Raw genomic sequence first — 20,888 nt, 5'->3', positions numbered from 1 at the left:
ATACTTAATAACCTGACATATATGAAGTGTAATATGTATGGAGCTGCGTGATTCTTTAGCTAGTCTTCATAGTGGGATGTTGACAGGTAATTCATAACAAACATTTGATTGCACATAGTATACAAATAGCTGGATATTCTTCACAAAGGCATTTTTGTTCTATTATCTGAATTTATTATATATATATTATTCAGTGTACAGTAATATATTATTAATATAATGCTTTTTGAAAAAGAGAAAAAAAATGAGGTAGTAGTAGTAGTGGGAAGGGTGGGTTAGGTAGTGCAAAAAGGGGGTAACATGTTGGTGTGTAGCAGAAACAAACAAAAATAAAATTCACAGATGTCATATCTGTAGAGCAATAATAACATGTAGAGGCAGGTGAGAGGAGTGTGAGGAGGACGAGGTGGAGTTGAGCGGTCTCAAAGCAGCAGATACCGTGTCAGCAGGGTGCCATCCTTCCGTATCATCATCATCACATGTCATTGATGCCGGGTAGATGGGCACCAGCGACGTTAATTCAGAGCCTTCAAATACTGGGAATATGCACACTCTATGCCAGTTTACAATGTGGCCAGTCAGAATGCTTGCTTTTGATCCTCTGTAGACAACCAAAACTACCGTTACTTGGTAGTTTGGGAAAGATTATGTTTGTGATTAAAAGAAAACAACTTTGACTGTGGGAAGAATGAACACCCCTCTCCAGTGTCAAAGTCAGCCCTTTGTACGCCCAACCATTCACGCTCACATCAGAGGGTTGGCTGTGCTGTGACAACGTCCCACTAACTCTGTCGTTTGCTTCTGAGAGACAACCATCAATATTCCAACTGCAAATGATACTCAACTTCTTTACAACTTTTTTATTGTCTCAAAATTTAACATATATATGAACATTAATACTAAATAAGTGAGGGCTGCTCTATTTTGGATCTTGGATTTCTCTTTATTGGTTATACTTTAAATAGTGACTACACTATTTTGAGCATTTTGTATCCAAAAGATACCAAGACAAAATGACCTGAAATGGGCCTATAATTTACTAATATATATATATATATATATATATATATATATATATATATATATATATATATATATATATATATATATATACACACAGTAATATTGTATTTTGGATGACAAAGATAAGAAAATAGGAAGGCCTATTATATAGTTCCAAGTTGTTATCATTTGTTGTCATTCAAAGATGGTGAAGTTAATTTAGTCATTCTACAAAGAAACAGTCATGTGTACATGTGGTAGGAGGCCTTAGCTGAAAGGTACTTCCCTCCAAATGAAAACTTTAAGAAATGATAACATGAGATTGCTTCGATTCTTACATTTTCATTTCTTTAAAATGATTTAATGTTTTAAAACATCTTTTAAAAGCTACCGATGAACGTAGAAAGAAAGTCAGACAGGAGCTGTAAAAAGACTCTCTGACATACGCGCACAAACACACACACACACTCACACACACACACACACACACTCACACACACACACACACACACGCGTCTGTTCAGGTGTTGATAAACCACCCAGGTGGAAATCTCTCTTCCTTTAGCACAGTTTTACAGGAGCAACAACATGGCGGTCAGAGCAGGAAGTGACTCTCAGAGGTCAGCTGATCCCACACACATCTGGTTCTTATCACCACGCCAAGTATTTTTGTATGTGTGTGTGTGTGTGTGTGTGTGTGTGTGTGTGTGTGTGTGTGTGTGTGTGTGTGTGTGTGTGTGTCAGGTAGCACAGTCTGTTGGACATGAACTTATAACAGTGTGAGTGTGACTTATTACTATACAGTTAAAATACTTGTGACAGTCTTCTCTGTTAACTATCTGATAGAGTATAGGGTTATATATATAGGGGTGTGTTCACCAGTATGCATAAATATTCCACACATGTAAATGCTTGTCATACACAAGACTGTGGAAAAAGAATACTAATTTAAAGAAAAGGCAAATGGGTATCATACAGTAAAACGTTTAAACATTTAACAAGAACACCGAGATTCAGTTTATTTATTTACTTCTTATGTTAAAAATAAAAAAAGACATAGACATAATAACAATGGAGGATAATGTGCAGGAGAGTAAAAATGACCTTTACCTAAATAATCCAAAACAATATTCACACTGTTATATTGATATACTGTAGGTTATGACTATATATCTGGAAAGTTTAAATCTCTGACCTGTATGTTGTATAATACAATGTACTTCTAAAATATGTAGCCTTTATTATGAATTTAATACGAAGTTTGTGAAATAAAGAAGTAGCTATGTGCAAGGATTTGAAAACCATGTAGTCTACAGTTGTTTCATTATTGTACTTGTCCAATGCACACCTCTTACATTGTCTGTAAAAGATATTCTGAAGATTACCTACAGTACAAAACATGGTGATAGTCTTTGTGAGTTATGTTATTCTGTAGAGGGAATGGTCAATATGTCAAGGGGAGTAGATTAGCAAATGGTAATATCATAAATCCAGGAAGTAATATGGATATTCATTGACTGAAATTTGCATTTTGCACATAGCCTATATTATTATAAAGCTGTTAGGCTGTTTAAATATGTTTATTGTTTAACGGTGAGTGTCTGTTATAGAAAATTGAGTTCTGCACGTGAGTCTGACAACACATTCTAAAAGAAATTAAATTAGTGAATGATTCTTCAGTTGCACTAGAATGTGGGCAACCACAGGTCAATATCATTATTAACAGATGTTATATAGAACTCACACAGTAGAATATGGGGATGCTTCCTCTACCCACATACAGTGGATAAGTCATACAGCTATCTGCTGTGAAACTCATTTATTTTCTCTAAAATCCACAAGTTCCACAAGGCTCCATTCTAGGTACATTCTTATTTCTTATTATTTGTACTGTATAAATCATATTGTTGTTACGTAACTCAATACCTCATTTTCTTTGCAAATGATACAAATTTAACATGGCCACACATGCATGTATTTTCCTTTATCAGTGAAACAAACAAAACGGCCTAAAAGGCAAAAAATGTCCAAATGTTTTTAGCGTAATACACTGGTGTCCAAAAATATAACCTAATATTTGGAGGAAAGAATTTGAAGTGACTAATTCCCCTTGATAAATATAAAGTCTATGTTCACACATATAATGCTTCTCTATGTTTCAGTGATTGTGTTATCTCCAACACTTTTAGTGACATTTGTTGTTTGCTCATTCATATGACAACAGATCCTATTATTTTCCTCTCCCCAATGCGAGTTTTGACTTATCCCCAGAAGTGTTCACTTTTGGAATAATTATAAATCTAATCCACCAATAGGCTATGTCCCTTTTCCTGTTTGAACATACAGTATAAAGAGCATCATCGTTGTATAGTGAAGCATCCTACTCTCTTCCCCACCATTCTAACATTCATTACACATTCATTTCCTTTCATTTCCTGTTTTTGTTTTGTTTCTGTTTGTTTTCTGCTTTCTTGCTAGTTTTTGGCTTTCAGTGCTGTTTGGGGAGGACACTCGAACTAAGCCCACCTGTGTTTCTGCACAGCTGTTTTATATAATTGTTTTTTATGTTGTGGTTCTGTGCAAATTGACTGACTAAAAATACTTTGTTCATCATAATTAAGGCTTGCTTAGTGATAATTACCGGTTCACTTGTTTCATGATAAAACTAATTATGTCCAACATGAGTCAAAGTAAATGAGGGAGAAAATCAGCCTGGAGTGGATCTCACAGCGAAACACCTCAAAAAGCAACATGCTGCTTAATATTCACATCTCAGCTAAACACACAGGCTACACATTCATAAGGTCACAATCATTGTAGATGGCTGTACAATTCCACAGCTGAGTAGTGCATTGCCTGACAGTACATTTGGTTGTTTAGCAGCTGCATGCAGTCTTAAACTTACCCTGGCTCTGTTTGAAGAGGAAAAGTCTCTTTTCTGTTGCCCGCTGCATGTTGGCCTGCAGCTCATTACAGAGTGTGTGTCTGTGAGTGTTTATGTTTGCATGTGTTCCAGAGGTTAAGGTATATTCAACATTCTAACATTCTAATCTAACTCTAACCCTGCATTCCCAGTATTTTAGGAAATACAGCATATTTTACCCTAAACCTTGCTGTAGTTGCTGTGCACAGGTAAAGTAGGAAGCAAAAATGTACGTCAACATTTGTCCTTAAAAAAAACATTTTCATACATATTTTCATCACAATCACAATTTTTGCATAATCGTCCAATATAAGCTTTTTTGGTTATAGGGTTGCTTTATCCTTAGCAATTAATGAAAATGAATCCAATCACAGTTCTCACAGAATTCCGTGAAATGATCACAAACTGTTAACAACGCAGTACGTGGTGCTGGTGTGAAAATTCCGTGTGGACACTGTGTTTTCATTTCAGTTGGATCCGTTGTCTGTATATATAAATATATATATATATATATTTAGATTCTCTCTTTAGAATTTGGATGCACATGATTCAATTGTTGGTACCTTGTCCTAAATCATTTTTGGTATCTATATAATCTGTTCTTTCCAATGAAAAAAGACATTATTCAATTATTTATGTCATGAAATATTTCTTTTCAAATTTGGAGTTTCTCCTCAATAGTCATCATCAGCTTAGCTGTCTCCTTTTTTAACATTGTAGTACTTGACACTGCTGCTTGCAGTGTTTATAAATACAACACATCTTTCTTTTCTTACACATCTTAAAGTGCTCCAATCTTCTTTTTTTATTATTTATTACATATTTAAAGTATTGTTTGTATAAAGAAGTAACTTGAAAGTACAGTAATAGGACTGTCCAAATGTTGAATGCTGTATTTATTATATTACCATAACCTTGATACTGATGTGTGTAATGATGGCAATGCTGAAATACATCATTATTGTGTCTGATATAATCTTTGCCAGTTCTTGCTTTCAACCCCCCACATCCCCATTCTCTGGAGTTATTAAGAAGTCATCTATTAAGGTTCATCCAGATATGAGGTTCCCCCTCTTTTGGCTGATTAAATAAACATTTGGTTCTCTATATAAATAATTACTCCTGCACAATTTCTTTTATGACTTATGTGGGAATATTTCATGGAAAGTTATTAGGTTCATAATAGTTGTGTTGCAAAGTCTGTTTCATGTGTGATCACTTTAATTTATATAATTTCTCATTTCAAAAGTTGTAGTCCTACGCCCAAAGGTTGCTGAGTGCAGTCCAAAAATATCCTAAAAATATCCTTCCATTCCACGCTCACACTTTTTTTTCTTCTGCATATGTTGTATTTCAAAATTAAGTATTGAAATCAGAACTATACCAGCATTTTTAAAACAATCGTATCAGCTTTGTAACAAATGAGTAAATAATGTCTCACGTGATACTCTATGTAACATTTGTTTCATAAAAAAATGTAGTACAACTATATACTGTAGTTGTAGACCTGTACGTCTTGCCTCTGATTAAAGGCTGTTGGGTAATGTAGGATGTAGAGGCTGCTGGGGAGCTGCTTCCTGGTGTTGATGATGACAGTCTTGTTGCCAAATGCTGGTTGCTGTCTCTCCCCCACCTTTAATTTTTAAGTAACAATATGTTTAGATGCATGTTATACTGTGTTACACACTACTGTAACTGCTCAATAACAAAAAGGAGTCACAGTAATCCCAAATCATTGTCAACATGGCTGTGCACAGTGGTCCACTGGTGCTGCCAGTGTCATGCTCAAATTCTGGGTCACAGTTGCTGCTGTTAACTGCCACCTGCATACCGTGGAAAGAAACTACTTAGCGTAGACAACAGTTATAGTCTAATAATGCCTATAATATGTTTTGGATACAGATTACTGTGCAGCCCATTTCCAACCTATTTATCCAAACATGGCCCGTTGTTTAGGAAAGCCTCCTGCATCGTCTTCCTTGTTCCTCTGTTCAACTGTTAACAGCAGCTGCACTGAAGCCGATAAAATGTTAAGATGTACTTGTGTGTCTGACGCGTGTCCTCTGAAAACCTAACACCTATTGACTGCTCTGTATTATTTTCGTGTATAATTGAGGCCTACATTTAGATTACATTTAAAGGGGATTTAAAGTTTTTTTCATTTATTCTGTTTCTTTATCTTAAATACTCTTGAAGAAGGTCCAGAGGGACTGAAACACTAGTTTTGTGTTTGATGACTAAAAAGAAGAAGATGCTCATTGGAAACAGCCAATATTCACCAAATATTTTCAATAAAAGCAAATGCTTCCCTCCAACGTGCTGCACCGGTTTCGGGCTTATGTACACTGACTTGACTACTCATGTGCCTTGTCAATGTAGTTTCAGGTGTGTAAGTAATCAAAAGCATGCCTTCTATATGTTTCTCAAGAACGGAGCGTTCTTGTTCCATTCGCATTTGATGCATTTGGAGCCCGCCTAGCACTGCCCCCCCCCCCCACACACACACACACACACCCTCTCAATAACCACACACAGGCTTTGTTGGAGGCCTGTCCGGCTGTATAGTGTGTTTACGGTCATTTCCTTTTCTTCCTGAGCTGTTAAAATGCACAAACACACACACACACACACACACACACACACACACACACACACACACGCCTGCTGATCCGGGGTTGGGGTGTTTTTATTTCACTGCATATCTCAGTTTAAATTCAATTAAATGACACAATTGCAGTCCAGTAACAGTTTGTGTCACTTTACGTAGACTTTGTTTACTAACAATTACTAATGGAGGCTGAAACTCACTGTTTTATTTTCATTTACATTTACGTTTATGATATGTAAACACAGTAACTGTCTCAGTGAGAAATGTCAAACTTAGGAAGTTCCTTACAGTGTGTCCAGCATTCCCTTGACATTCCCAGCAATTATTTTTACTTTTACTAGGCCTGTCAAAATAACGCGTTCATTTTGATTAATTAATCTGAGAAAAAATAACGCAGATTAATCTATTCCATATTGACGTTCGACCCGGAGCCGTTCTAGCCACCATTGGACTGTAAAATGAAGGAGGGAGAAGAGAATGTGCTGCCTGGATCATTAATTGGAACATTTACTTGTAAAAATCTGCTTCCTGCCAACCCTGGCTAACGAAATCTGGTGCCACTGATATGTCTGCACTTCTCTCTGATGCTCTGAAGACGATACAGGCAACTCAAACACCGCTGCACGTGACGCTAGTTAACACTATACTCGACAGCAGGTAACGTTAGCCTACCGCTAGCTAGTAGCTGGATTAAACCAAGGGGGTAAGCGTCTCCTCACAACCCGAACCTCCTATGGCGCCATTTTGATGCTAATAAGCACTCATCACCCCCGTTAGCATTCCATTGACTGCCATTCATTTTGACATCACTTTGACAGTGAATAACTTTACATATAAAGTGTTTAAAGACTTCATTTGTCCATTGTTTATTTATAAAGAAACACAACAATGTATAAAAGGCTCCATTACCTTGTATCTCACATTATGGCTCTGTAGTAGACGTTTTTATAAAAATAGGCTAACGATTGAGTCATAACCACGGGACTACTGGCATAGTAGAAGAATTACCGTATAGTACAGGAGAAGCTTGCAGACAGTTTCGACTTACATTAGCTGTTTAAGTTTAATTACTAATGTTAACTAGCATTTTAGTTAACAATAATTAGCCTGTGTCCATGTTATCTCCTTACATATACCTACGCTCTCCGTCTCTGCAAGATTGGGAATGATTGAGATTTCTCTTGGCACAGCTACCAGAAGACTTACAACCTTCAGACAGGTTGCTCACGTCACATTTACGTCGTCTCTCTCAGTTGGAGGCTGCGCAGTAACGCTTGGCGCTCACCTGAAAAGTGCTTCTAATATCCTTCACTGGTCACCGTCCAGAGCAACAGGGATATGTTGGTCCATTCTTATATACTGTTTATGGATTAAACACGGTTAAAATGCTGACAGCTAACGCTAAACAGTGTAAAGTGTGACTGTGTTTTACTGTAGAGGATTCAACACCGGGATGTAACAATCTGCAGCTGCCGTTGGAGAAACAACACAGACGGTGCGTTCACTGAAACTGGTAAACTACAGTGTCGCGGTGCATTTGAAGTTATTGTAAATGTCCTTTTCCCATCTGGTGGTTGTTTTTGTCGTTCAACAGCAATTTACTAGTGAAATAAGTTATTGTTATTGTTATACATTATTATTAAATCATTTAATTTTGACCATATGCCCTTAGCAAATAAACAAGCCGTTCTTTAATGTCACCAACTGTTGTTTAGTACCCTTTTTTTTTCTTTTCTTTTTTTACTTTCTTAAAAAGTATCGGTTCAGGCACCGTTAATTATGTATGCGATTAATTCTGATTAATTAATCACAAAGTATGTAATTAATTAGATGAAATTTTTTAATCGATTGACAGCCCTAATTATTATTATTTATCATTAGTTTATCTTCCCTTTAAAGTGCATTGACACAAAAATGTGAAGTATCTTATTCTGTTTCAATTCAATTCAATTTTATTTATAGCATCAAATCATAACCAGGGTTGGGTAGTAACGGATACATGTAATCTGGATTACGTAATCAGATTACAAAAATCAAGTAACTATAATCAGCCCAGATTACAATAAAAAAATGTGTAATCAGATTACAGTTACATTGTTGAGGATTACCTGATTACATTTTATCATGCAAACAATGCAACTTTTTTATGATAGCCTAACTATGTTTTAATTTGACAAGCAGTTCATTCGTTTGCAGTGGCGATTCTACACGGAGGCCTAGGGAGGCCCATGCCTCTGTAGACATGTCCCTGGCCACCCCTGTGGCCCCCCCCGCCCCCCCGTGCTGACCAAATAAAGGAATTATGAATTTATTATGATTAAGCGAATAACTTTACATCTGAAGCGTTTAAAGACTCTATTTGTCCATTGTTTATTTCTAAAGAAACACGACAATGTATAAAAGGCTCCATTACTTTGTATCTCACGGTATGGATCAGTATAGACGTTTTTGTAAAAATAGACGAATGGTTAATACACGTTTGTGTCATAACCATGCAACTTACTGTCGCATAGTAGAGGAATTACCGTACAGTACAGGAGAAGCTAGCAGGCAGTTTCAACTTACATTCGCTGTTTAAGTTTAATTACTATGGGACCGTTCGGTATTTATGGAATGGACCACCATAGGAAAATAGGGGAGGGTCATGTCTTTTTATTCTTTGTTGAGGGGAGGGTCACCCAACATTTTTTAGTCTAGGAGGGGGGGTGTCACCCAACTTTTGTCTTCATGAAAATAGCAACATTTCAAAGTGGCTTGTTTGGTGCATATTTTTTCATGTAGTTCTTAGTCTCGGCCCTCCTTCGCTACCAGATGTGTCTGACCCATGAGTTTGCTTGGGGGGCAGAGGGAGCACTGCCCCCTGGTGGCTGAAACGGGTAATTGCATTGTTGAATAATTTTATATATATTTTATAAAAATTCTTAAATAACACAAAACAACTAAATGGTGGTAGGTAATACATCAGATTTCATATACTGCCTTAGTAAAAAAAATATTACCTGGCTGACGATGGGAGCAGCATGACGCAAAAAACAAAAGTTACTGTTGCACTATTCTGGACATCTTGCCGTGCCAACGTTGCAATAAAGGTTTCCTAAATGCCATGTATATACATGTGATGTCAGCTTACTAATTGATTGCGGGTTTTGTGTAGATTTGGACTTTTATACATTTATTCCACTTTGTTTAAACGGCGAAGTGGAGAGGCCTCGTTCACCTGTTCGGAGCTGGCTGGTTAATGTGACGCTCGTATAGGCCTTGCTGGATACAACGTATCATTTACCTTTTTGTGGTTCTACTGATCGCTGTGGATTACTTTTTTTTCTTTGTGTCATTGGATTACGGCAAAATACGGATCTTTTTTCTCAACGTGTCTTAACGTTTTATGGTGTGACTGCGCTTCGTTTCTGCGTTTGGAGAGGCATCTCAACAGACTGTAGGTCCAACACTGTTTGTTTACTGTTACATTTTAGTTAGTTAGTTGAATTTAAGTGTCGGGGCATTCTGCGGCCGTCTGTCTATTGCGTTCCCAGACAGCCGTGCTGTGATTGGATTTTGTAAGAGCGAATTGTTAAATTGTTACAATGTAATTTAAAATCTGCTTTAAAAATAAACATATATGTTTTGGAATATAATGTTCAGCTTTGGCACCTTTACCTATGTGCTAAAATATGCAATGACTGAGGAAGCCTAGTGACGAGTCCATAGCAACCAGTGTTGAATTGGTTATTTCCCAGTGTGCTTTGCTGAATGGTCTCAATGTTTTATTGTTTTATTTCATATGAACACTAGTTTACTAGAGTAACTTAGTATTTGAAGTAATGCAGGAAGTGTGCATTTAGTTTCCATGCTTATTGTGTTTCCACAACAATGTTAGTGAGTAAATCTACTGAAATGGCCACCACACCATAACAGAGGAGTGGGATGTATAAGATGAGAATGCAGAGGTTAACTCATGTATATCATGGCTGTAAAAAATCAAATGGTATCTGTACATCTTTGCTAAGTGCAAACTAGCACATAAGGGGAGGGTCATGCCTCTTATCTTACCAAAAATCTTTTGGAGAGTCATGTCTTTTTAGCCTAAAGGTCCCAAAACTCCTCCGGTGGCCCCTTAAATAAATAACTAACAGTCCCTAATGTTAACTAGCATTTTAGTTAGCAATAATTAATTATAGTAATATTAATAATAGTTAATAATTAGCCTATGTTATCTCCTTACATATACCTACGTTCTCCGTCTCTGCAAGATTCGGAATGACTGAAATTTCTCTTGGCACAGCTACCAGAAGACTTACAACTTTAAGACAGGTTGCTCATGTCACATTTACCTCGTCTCTGAGGTTGGAGGCTTCACAGTAACGCTCAGCCATCACCGGAAAAATGCTTCTAATATCCTACACTGGTGTCCGTCCAGAGCAACGGGATCTGTTGGTCCAGTCTATGTAGCTTGCCTGTCATGTGTGGTGCTGCTCTGTGAATGAGAGCTCAGCAACTACTCTTGGAGAGAGAAGCTACAATTTATCCTGTTGCAAGAGTCGAAGGTAAGCAAAACGATTTCATCTCGTAAGTGACTTGTTGTTCTTGCACACAACCGTGTTACTTTTGTTCCTCACACTGATAATGAAATCAAGTTAGTAAATGTCTGGTCTCAATATGTTTAGAAACTGAATAATATCTAAGCAAACTCATCGAAGCAGAAGCGAATATCCAAATATCAGTATCCTTGCTAGGTCTACACAATATTGTGTTGTAAACTACGTAACTTCATCCGTCTTGGCTGTTGCATTGTGATAACAAATACACTTGAGTAATAACCAGGTTATTTATGGAGTTATATTCCTATCTTTATTCAAGAGCGCATTCTTTCAATTTGAGAGCATTGCTCACTGATATTACGTTCAGATTTTGTAATAATTTCCCTCAAAACCTTGCTCTCACACTCAAATAGTCACTGCTCGCACTTGGATTTGCTCTGCTTGTGCTCAAACTTTCTGCTTGGACTCAGATATGTTGTTCTGTGGACAGATTTCCTGCTCTCAGCTTTGGCCCTTCTCCTCGCACTCAGGCTGATTCTGCGCACTTACAAATCTTCTCCTCTCTGATTTCTCCTGCTCATGATTTTTTAGTGTTACAATCCTATCAAAATTCCCCAACCAATAGAATGCCAGGTGTAGTGTTGACCAATGAAATGATCCCTGCCCCGTTGAGGGTGTGTTTGTTTTACGTTAGAACGTCTATTGCGGACAACTGTAACCGAGTTTATTTACCCCTGTCGTCCATCACTTTATTAGTAGTATATGTCAACAATGTGCACAGAATGGTCGACGCTCTTTCACCTGCACCCATCAGGAAACAAGAGAAAGCTTTGAAGTGGGACATATCAAGTTAGGTCCACAACTACGAGGGTGAGTAACATAAATTAAGCATGTAGCATATGGCGCTAGCATATAGCCTAGCTTGATGTCCATAAACAAATAGATTTTCTTTATAGTTTAGCTAGATTGAACAACACACACCCTAAAAACAGCTGGGTTATTTCATCTACCTACTTGGGTTATTTTGTGCAACTCATGCGTTGAGTCAAAATCCATCAACCCAACATACATCGGTTGACCCAGCACGTGGATTGTTTGTGCTTCACCGTCATCACATCATCACCAGAGTCCACCAGAGTCCACACACCGAGCGCTCGTCACAGCAGAGAACTTGACTGGTCATCCAGCGAGGCAAATAAATAATAAAAGGTTTGTGTACACTAGCTACATGTCTAATTCACATTGTCTGTGTTGCGTTACCTATTAAAGTAGTATCTTTATATTGTCGAGGCTAGTTGGTTAGTTTGGCTAACAACGTAGCTAACGTTAGCCATTTAGCCATTATCATGGAAGCATTAATGAATTAATGAAACAAGTTCATAATGCCCATGGGCATATGGTCATGTTTATTGAGTTCACCAGGCTAATTTGCCAGCTAGTTTCAAGCTAGCCAGGTGATTCGCAAGTTAGCTAGTGCCCAGAAGTCTATGCTGTGAGCAGCCACAAATATTCTTGTGAAGTAAAAACATAGACAATTTACATGTATTTAAAAAGGGGGACCAGAGGGTGTGTGCCAATTACAAGGGTATCACACTTCTCAGCCTCCCCGGTAAGGCCTACTCCAAGGTGCTGGAAAGGAGGGTTCGGTCGATAGTCGAACCTCAGGTTGAAGAGGAACAATGCGGATTCCGTCCTGGTCGTGGAACAACAGACCAGATCTTTACTCTCGCAAGGATCCTGGAGGGAGCCTGGGAGTATGAACAACCAGTCTACATGTGTTTTGTGGATCTGGAGAAGGCGTAAATAGAATAAAATAGCCGTATATAAAGCTAACTAGACTTTATCATAAAACAATAATTTCTCTAGTGAGGACCAGGAAAATGGTCTTCACAATGTCTATATTTTAATTCTACTATAGTAGTCGGTAGACATTTGGTCCTTACTCGCTCGCACGCTCTCACTTGCTGTCTTGTATTCTTTCTTTTTTAGCCTGGAATAAACATGGTGGAGTACCTCCATGAGGCCAAGGCATGCAAACCATACCCCCACATCCTGACACTGGGAAATGATCAGAGTGCATTTCAGGCCTTCGTCATAATAGCTGGACAGGCCCTGGAACAAGAAGCACTGCTTCAGGCCATTGATGTCTGCTTCAAGGCATTCTTTGTCTTTGACATTAAATACCCGAAGCAGTGTGAACATGTGTGGAAATTCATACAGACTGTAATATATGAAATGCCAGGAGGGGAGTCTAAAATGTTAAAGTTTATTCAAAGTAGAATAAGAATAATAAGAATAAGTAGAGCTAATGGCTCTTAATAATAGCGTTTTAATAGGAATTTGAATTTCTTGAATTTGTTCACTATAGACCTGTTGACTGTTGGCCTATTGAATGTTCAGCCAGTTCATTCGTAATTGTTGTTTTGCTCTGACTGGTTTCCTACCTGAGTGATGACTGAGCACCAGTTCCACGATATTGTTGATATTAATTAATGTACTATAATATATTTATTCAAAGATTCCATTATGTTGTTTTGTTTTTGTATTGTTTAAGTGTTTATTGCATAATATATGCATAAATCTAGCATGTATTCTGTTCCAGGTTTGTAGTTTAACGGTTTTATAGCTATGGGTAGTCTATTGCAATTTATTTTCTTAAATTGTACTGTAATGTGTTAGAATTAATCTGGCATATGGGTTAATTTGACCCAGAATTTGGGTACACTATATAACAAATATGTAGTAGAATCAACCCAGAATTGTATTTAATTTGACCCAGCATTTGGGTACACTATATAACAAATATGTAGTAGAATCAACCCAGAATTGTATTTAATTTGACCCAGCATTTGGGTAGAATATTTAACTCATCTGTTGGGTTAAAAATGACCAACCCATCTTACTGGGTCAAATTAACTACTGTTGGTCCGGTGTAATATTGATCCAGCGGTTGGGTTATAAAACAACCCAAGTTGGGTTATTTTTAACCCATCATTTTTCTGTGTGTATGACTGACAGTATGTGTGTATTTACAACTGGTATTTAATGACCCCACTTTGTATTTGTCCTCGTTTGGTTAAACATGTTCCTGGGGATTTGGCTAATTTCAGAGTTGTTAGAGCCAATAGTAAAACCTAAACTGTAATATAACTGAAAAACAAAAGAAATTGGATTGTTTGTATCAGTTTATACATCACTGTTGTATGTTTTTCAGCTATTGTTATAAATTCTTATAACATTAGTATAAAAATAAAATTCATATCAGTGTGTATAGAAAGTTGTAAGTACAATTCCACTACTATAATAAAACACTATTTAAAATAGCAGTTATTTATTTTTACCCTAATGAAATCAATACAAAGCAAACTGAACAGAAAGAACAAGTATTGTGTTTCAGTTTCTCTTCTTTCAGGTGGGGCTGAAGTACCCCTGTTGAGCTGCATCCCAGGTGCATGGACCAGTCTTGTACAACCACACTACACTACTGTGTTGTTCCAGTCAGTACATTACTCCCAACGCAAAATCCCATTGGTTCCCCTTGTACTCACCTGTGTGCAGAGGGCAGGCAGCAGTGGCACAAACCAAGAACGTTGGAAAGTCTGATAATAATGTAATTGTAATTTAAATACTACAACTACACACACATCATGTTACATACACTCATCATTTATTTATCTTGCTTAAATTCACAGGGTGCACAACCAGGTCCGGGAGAGAAAATTACCGTGATGTCTACAAAACCAAAGCAGAGAAGGTAAGGTAAGATAGTAATGATGTTAAAGAAATGGTGATGACTAGGTGGCCTGTAATACAATCAATTCAATAAATGTTGATGAGTATCACTGATATTTCTTAAATCATTGTAGTTTTTCAGAGCAATAAGATACAGATTATTAAAGCCATGTTCATATTTGCAACAAATTAAAACCCTGATCAAGGCAAATAGGTTTTTCATGTTCTATAACCTTTATAAAAAAAAACAGTACAATTAAATTTACCAGAGCGAACACCTGCAGGTTGTTAAATTACTTTAATTTACCTTGTCAAAACAATTCATAAACTGCACAATATTTGACACAAAACCTAAAAAGCATATGGTTCATACTACTGTGAAGCAGTACACTTTTCCTGTAGGATTTACTGTAGTAGGAACATTGATATTGGCAAACAGATGACCCAGGTACAGGTGAGTTTGTGAGCAGCGTTATGATATGAACTAAAATAAAGATAAGATAAGCCTAGTGTTCACAAGAAGGATAATTCAGGTATTGCAACACAAATTAAGAATACTTATATTAAATAGGAGGTATATACAACTAGTAGAGTATAAATTAACTATATAAGAGCAATTAAGGCAAAGTTATGAGGTAGTGGCAAGCTAAAGTGATGTATAATCAATAGCAGGGAGTCAAGTCAACAGTGTACACCAGAATAATATATACTGTGATTAAGTAATGATACTTAGTGTTGTCTGTAGACTACTAATATAAAAAAACAGAAAAATAATATAGTGTATGATGCAGTATGGAGACAAACCAAGTCCCATATGCCCCTAAGAGACTTTAAGTGTAGCTGTTGATGATGTTTACTACAAACAAAACTTGCAGATGGTTGAAGTCTGTAGCCAGCCGTACAGTAGGTAGATCTGGAGCAGCAGGGTGACTTCTAGCTTTCATGGGTTGGTGATAAGACACTGTGCTGCTATGATGCAGCAGCTCAACAGTGGTCGAGCCCTTCAGGCCCAACTGGAAGAAAAGAAAGTAAAACAAAGTACTTGTTTTTTCTGTTCAATTTTCTTTGCATTAATTAAAAAAAATACAGCTATTTAAGGAGCAAATAAGAAGACATCATTTCTAGATCTGTTTTTATTATAGTGGTGAAATTGTACTTAACACTACAACGTTTTATACAGACTGATTTGAATCCATCATTTTCAGACTAATGTTATATGAAGGAAAAGACTAAAATCTGATGAACAACACATAACATTGATGCTAAAACTGATACAAACAATCCAGTTTATTGTGTTCTTTCAGTTATATTACAGTTTAGGTTTTACTATTGGCTTTAACATGAAATTAGCCAAATCCCCAGGAACACGATTAACCAAATGAGGAAAAAATACAAAGTGGGATCATTAAATACACACATACTGTTCGTCAAATGTCGTTCAATCTAGCTAAACTATAAAGAAAATCTATTTGTTTGAGGACATCAAGCTAGGCTATATGCTAGCATGTCTGAAATTAGCCAAATCCCCAGGAACGTGTTTAACCAAACGAGGAAAAATACAAAGTGGGGTCATTAAATACTAGTTGTAAATAAACACATACTGTCAGTCATATGTCGTTCAATCTAGCTAAACTGTAAAGAAAATCTATTTGTTTATGGACATCAAGCTAGGCTATATGCTAGCACCATATGCTACGTGCTTAATTTATGTTACTCGCCAATGTAGTTCACACAGGAATGCTTTAATGAGAGCAAAAAGATTTCTTAGATGTAATGAAATAATGAAGAGAAAAATAAAATGAGAATTCATTGATAAATTATGTGGCTGTGTCTTTTACTTAATGTGCATATTTATTGTGTATAAGTGATCTAAGAGTAATCCTTCTGTAATCAGATTACGTTACATGTTTTGGGTAATCCAACTGATTACGTTACTGATTACAAAAATTGCCATGTAATTTTTTGTCATTTCAAAGTAATCTGACCAAACCCTGAACATAACAACAGTTAGCGCAAGACACTTTACAGATAGAGTAGGTCTAAACCACACTCTATAATTTACAAAGACCCAACAATTTCAGTAATTCCCCCAAGAGCAAGCATTTAGTGGTGAGGAAAATCTCCCTTTCAGGGAGAAACCTCGGGTGGTGAAGAAAACTTCTTTTTAGGGAGAAATCTCGGACAGACCCAGGCTTATGGTAGGCTTATTAGTAGTCAGACGGTGCCAGTTGGGGGTGTGATGAACAGTGGCAATAAAAGCCACAATAATGGAACTATGACTAGAAATAGTAGTTGTAGTAGTTCATGGCATAGCAAGGCACTGAAGGGCGTTGCAGCGAGTAGCAGGTCGTAGCAGGGCACTGCAGGGCATAGCAGGACGTAGCAGGATGTAGCAGGGTGTAGCAGGGCACTGCAGAGCATAGCACGGGTGTAGCAGGGCATAGCAGGGCGCGGAGCAGGACCAGGGCGACAGCTGCAACCATGATTTAGGTGTCACCCTAATCCAAGGAAAACTGCTGGGTGAAAAACATAACTAAAGTTAGTAACAAGCATTTCTGGGACATGGATGCACACAGATGGAGAGAGAGAGAGGAGAGAAGAGCTCAGTGTGTCAAAGGAAGTCCCCTGGCAGTCTAAAACTATAACAGCATAATTAAGAGCTGATGCAAGGCAAACCTGAGCCAGTTCTATATGGGTTGGTAGATGAATCTGATGACTATGAAGAGAAGCAGAGAAGAGAAGGGGTGCCATGTCTAGAGATATATACCCTCCCCCACTGGTCTAGGCGAATGCTGCAACTCCTCACTCCATAACTATAAGCTTTATCAAAGAGGAGAGTTTTAAGTTTACTCTTAAATGTGGTGACAGTGTCTTTCCGCAGAACCCAGACTGGGAGCTGGTTCCACAGGCTAGTGGAAGTACTTTCGGTAGCGAAACTTACCCCCTTGGTTTTTTCTGGAGCAGCAAACTAGCGTCCGTGACACAAGAGCACCGGAAGTGAGACAATATGCTTACCGTAAACGTCAGCACGTCGTTCCAATTGTTTACTGTAATTGGACGTGTTTAAAGATGCAAAGATCTCTCTTAAATTCATTTGAAGGTGTTTGTGTTGAAACAGGATTGTTCAGTCTTGTGTCCATTCCCCCCCGCCTAGGCCATTCCAGGCCATTCCAGACCAGACAGGGGCCAGACTACTGACTGTTTACAAGCTGTCTGTCTGTCTCAAGTTCAACTGCAAAGTCCAACCTGGGAAACAAAAAAGACAATCCCCAATGCAGACAGAGGAGGAGGTGGAGGGGTGGAGAGAGAAGGTGGTAGGGAAAGTGTGTGTGTGTGTGTGTGTGTGTGTGTGCGTGCGTGTGTGCGTGCATGCGTGCGTGCGTGTGTGAGGGGGGTCTGTTGGACATGAACTTGAGAAAGAAAAACGAGCCTTAGTCCTGCATTCCTGGTCTTAAGCATAAAGTATACTCTGGGGAGCTGAGTGTGTGTGTGTGTGTGTGTGTGTGTGTGTGTGTGTGTGTGTGTGTGTGTGTGTGTGTGTGTGTGTGTGTGTGTATGTCAGGGGGTGGGTCCTCAACTCCTCTCCCGCTGACTCATAAACTGCTGTAGAATAGAATAGAATTGAATAGATCAACTATAGAACATAATAGTGTTAAAACAAAAGATAGAATAGTGATGATGTTGGTCAGGAGGGAAATAGGATTTAAGGTGGAACTATCACTGCAGCCCTCTGGCTGTCTGTTCACTGACAGATGACAGCCAGACCCGCTTTTATGTTTTACACCAACATAGAGAAGACAGGCTTTCTGCCATATTACAGTTCCTAAAAACAGATATCATGCAAAGTTGTCTACTCGGGGAATAAAGCTTTCCTCCATATATCATCACCTTGACATGACATGGTTTAGAAAAACTGGGGATCAAAGTTTTTAAAGTCAACAAGTTCTCTAAATATAATATCCAAATCCTATCAAGTTAAATGGGGTTTTGTATAACAGGTGGATTTTTTGATGGAACCTTCTGACTGTGAGAACTCATGTTCTGTTTGGAATTATAAGGTTTGATCTGCTAAAGCATGACAGAACAGAAATAGTTTACACATATACTTTCATTTAGCATCAGATGGCTAAAATGTTCCTCAGGAAGCCAACGTGAAACCTGTATCTCAGATTCATACATAGCATGAAAATAAGCTTTTCACCAAGTGTAAACTAGCTAAAAAAAATTACTTTTTATCATCATCAATCGTTTCGTTCACAATATCTTCCAAATCATTTGTAGATTTCAAAACATCCATGTTCAGAATTTCATGATATTTTTAGCTCCTTTAACCCCAGGCAAGGAGCAGCAAGGCAACACAGATGCAGAACTTGATTAGTTCTCCTGTGTATATTCTGAACACTGATTGGTGCTTTGCAAATGGAACCTCATTAAAGAATGATGCTGGGGACAGATATAGGCTATAAAAGAATAGAATAGTTGCATGTGAATAATTAATTTTTGCCTTGTATAACTACGGTCATAACATGTAAAAAAAAAGAAATTAAATGTTCAAAGTACTTCAACGATGGTATAAAATGATTGTACTTGTTCATGCTAACTGTCATCTCAGCTGGGTGAATGACTGAAAACCATCCAACTGAGATGTCAGCCAATCACTGCCCTGTGTGAGAGTGTGTGCTGCATATGTATTCAACTTTTAACTACATTTACCTGCAAAACGTCATGATGGTCATTATTGTGACCCTGATCCCGAAGAGCATGAACACCTCCCAGCTGCTCCTGGCTGGGCAGACCCTGCGGCTTTGGTCTGCTTTCAGATAAAACAAGGGCTCCATCCAAATAAGCTACAGAATGATGTCCATTTTCCTACGACCAGTCTTCCCTAACTTCATCATGACATTAAGGAAATGTATGAGGGACAAGTTCCTGTCCTTTTCCTTGAGAAAGCATTGTGTATTTCAGAGATACATTTACTCATGTCCTGCTATTTTATACTTCTATATATTGCACTTTTTACTACACTACATTTATATGACAGCTGCAAATATAATAATATTTTACATACAAAGCACATGAGCTTATAAAATATGATGCACTGTTGTAGATCACACAGTATATATAATAGTTCAAACTAGCCACACCTTGACCAACTGCAACAGTAAAATGCTGCTTACACATTAACGCGTCATAGCGTCATAATAATCCAATATCACGTAGTATAACACTCACAGGGACCATTTCTGTGAATTTGACTACTTACTGTGAATTGATAAAACATTTCAATACAATGAAATGTTGATACTTCTACTTCACTAAAGGATCTGAAAACTCTCTCCGCTACAGGTTACTACAAAAACCACAAACTTACCTAAAATGTGACATTAGATCTCAATCTTCCAGCTCAACTGACTCTCCACGGTTTCCTTCTGAGAGTGCAGCTGTCTGGAGGCAGGAATGTAAAGTGCTCTGTGTCTATTCATTTCATTTTTACTACCACAGCAGGTCAGACCATGCATCACTTACACCAACATTTCTGCTCCATTCTACTGAAATAAAAGACAAATCTAGTTGTTGAGTTGTTTTCTTCAAGAGTGAAAAAATAACTCAACATTTAAAGAGGAAAACAAGAAACATTTACTTCTCTCTATTGATTGATTTTTTAATAATTATTTCCTTTCTCTACCATCTTATAATCAGTGTCATGTGAATATTTGTCCCATGGATTATCAGGGTGCAGTGAGGCCTGACCTTTGGCCCTCTTTGATCCTTTTTAGTGTAGCTTGGTGCTGTCTGTGCAGCCTTACTGCAGTTGGTAGCTGATTGTGCTGCAGCTGTCCTCAGTAGAGTCTGTATGGGACTCATTTCGAACAAAATGTTCTTTAAATATAATATCATATTTAAGCATATGTTTATTAGTGTCTCTGATGAACAACTCAAAAACATTGTCTTTCTATAACTGGATTCTAATTATAAATCCTCTTTTACATTTCTCTCTGATTTCCTCTCTGACACCCAAAAAAACCTCTTCATTGCCACCAAATTGTAGCATTTTTACCTTTTTTGCACATTGTGACTTTCTCCC

The sequence above is a fragment of the Sander vitreus genome, chromosome 15, assembly GCF_031162955.1.
Source record: "Sander vitreus isolate 19-12246 chromosome 15, sanVit1, whole genome shotgun sequence".
Classification (NCBI taxonomy): Eukaryota; Metazoa; Chordata; class Actinopteri; order Perciformes; family Percidae; genus Sander; species Sander vitreus.
The sequence above is the reverse complement of the archived record's forward strand: the minus strand, read 5'-3'. Positions refer to the sequence as shown.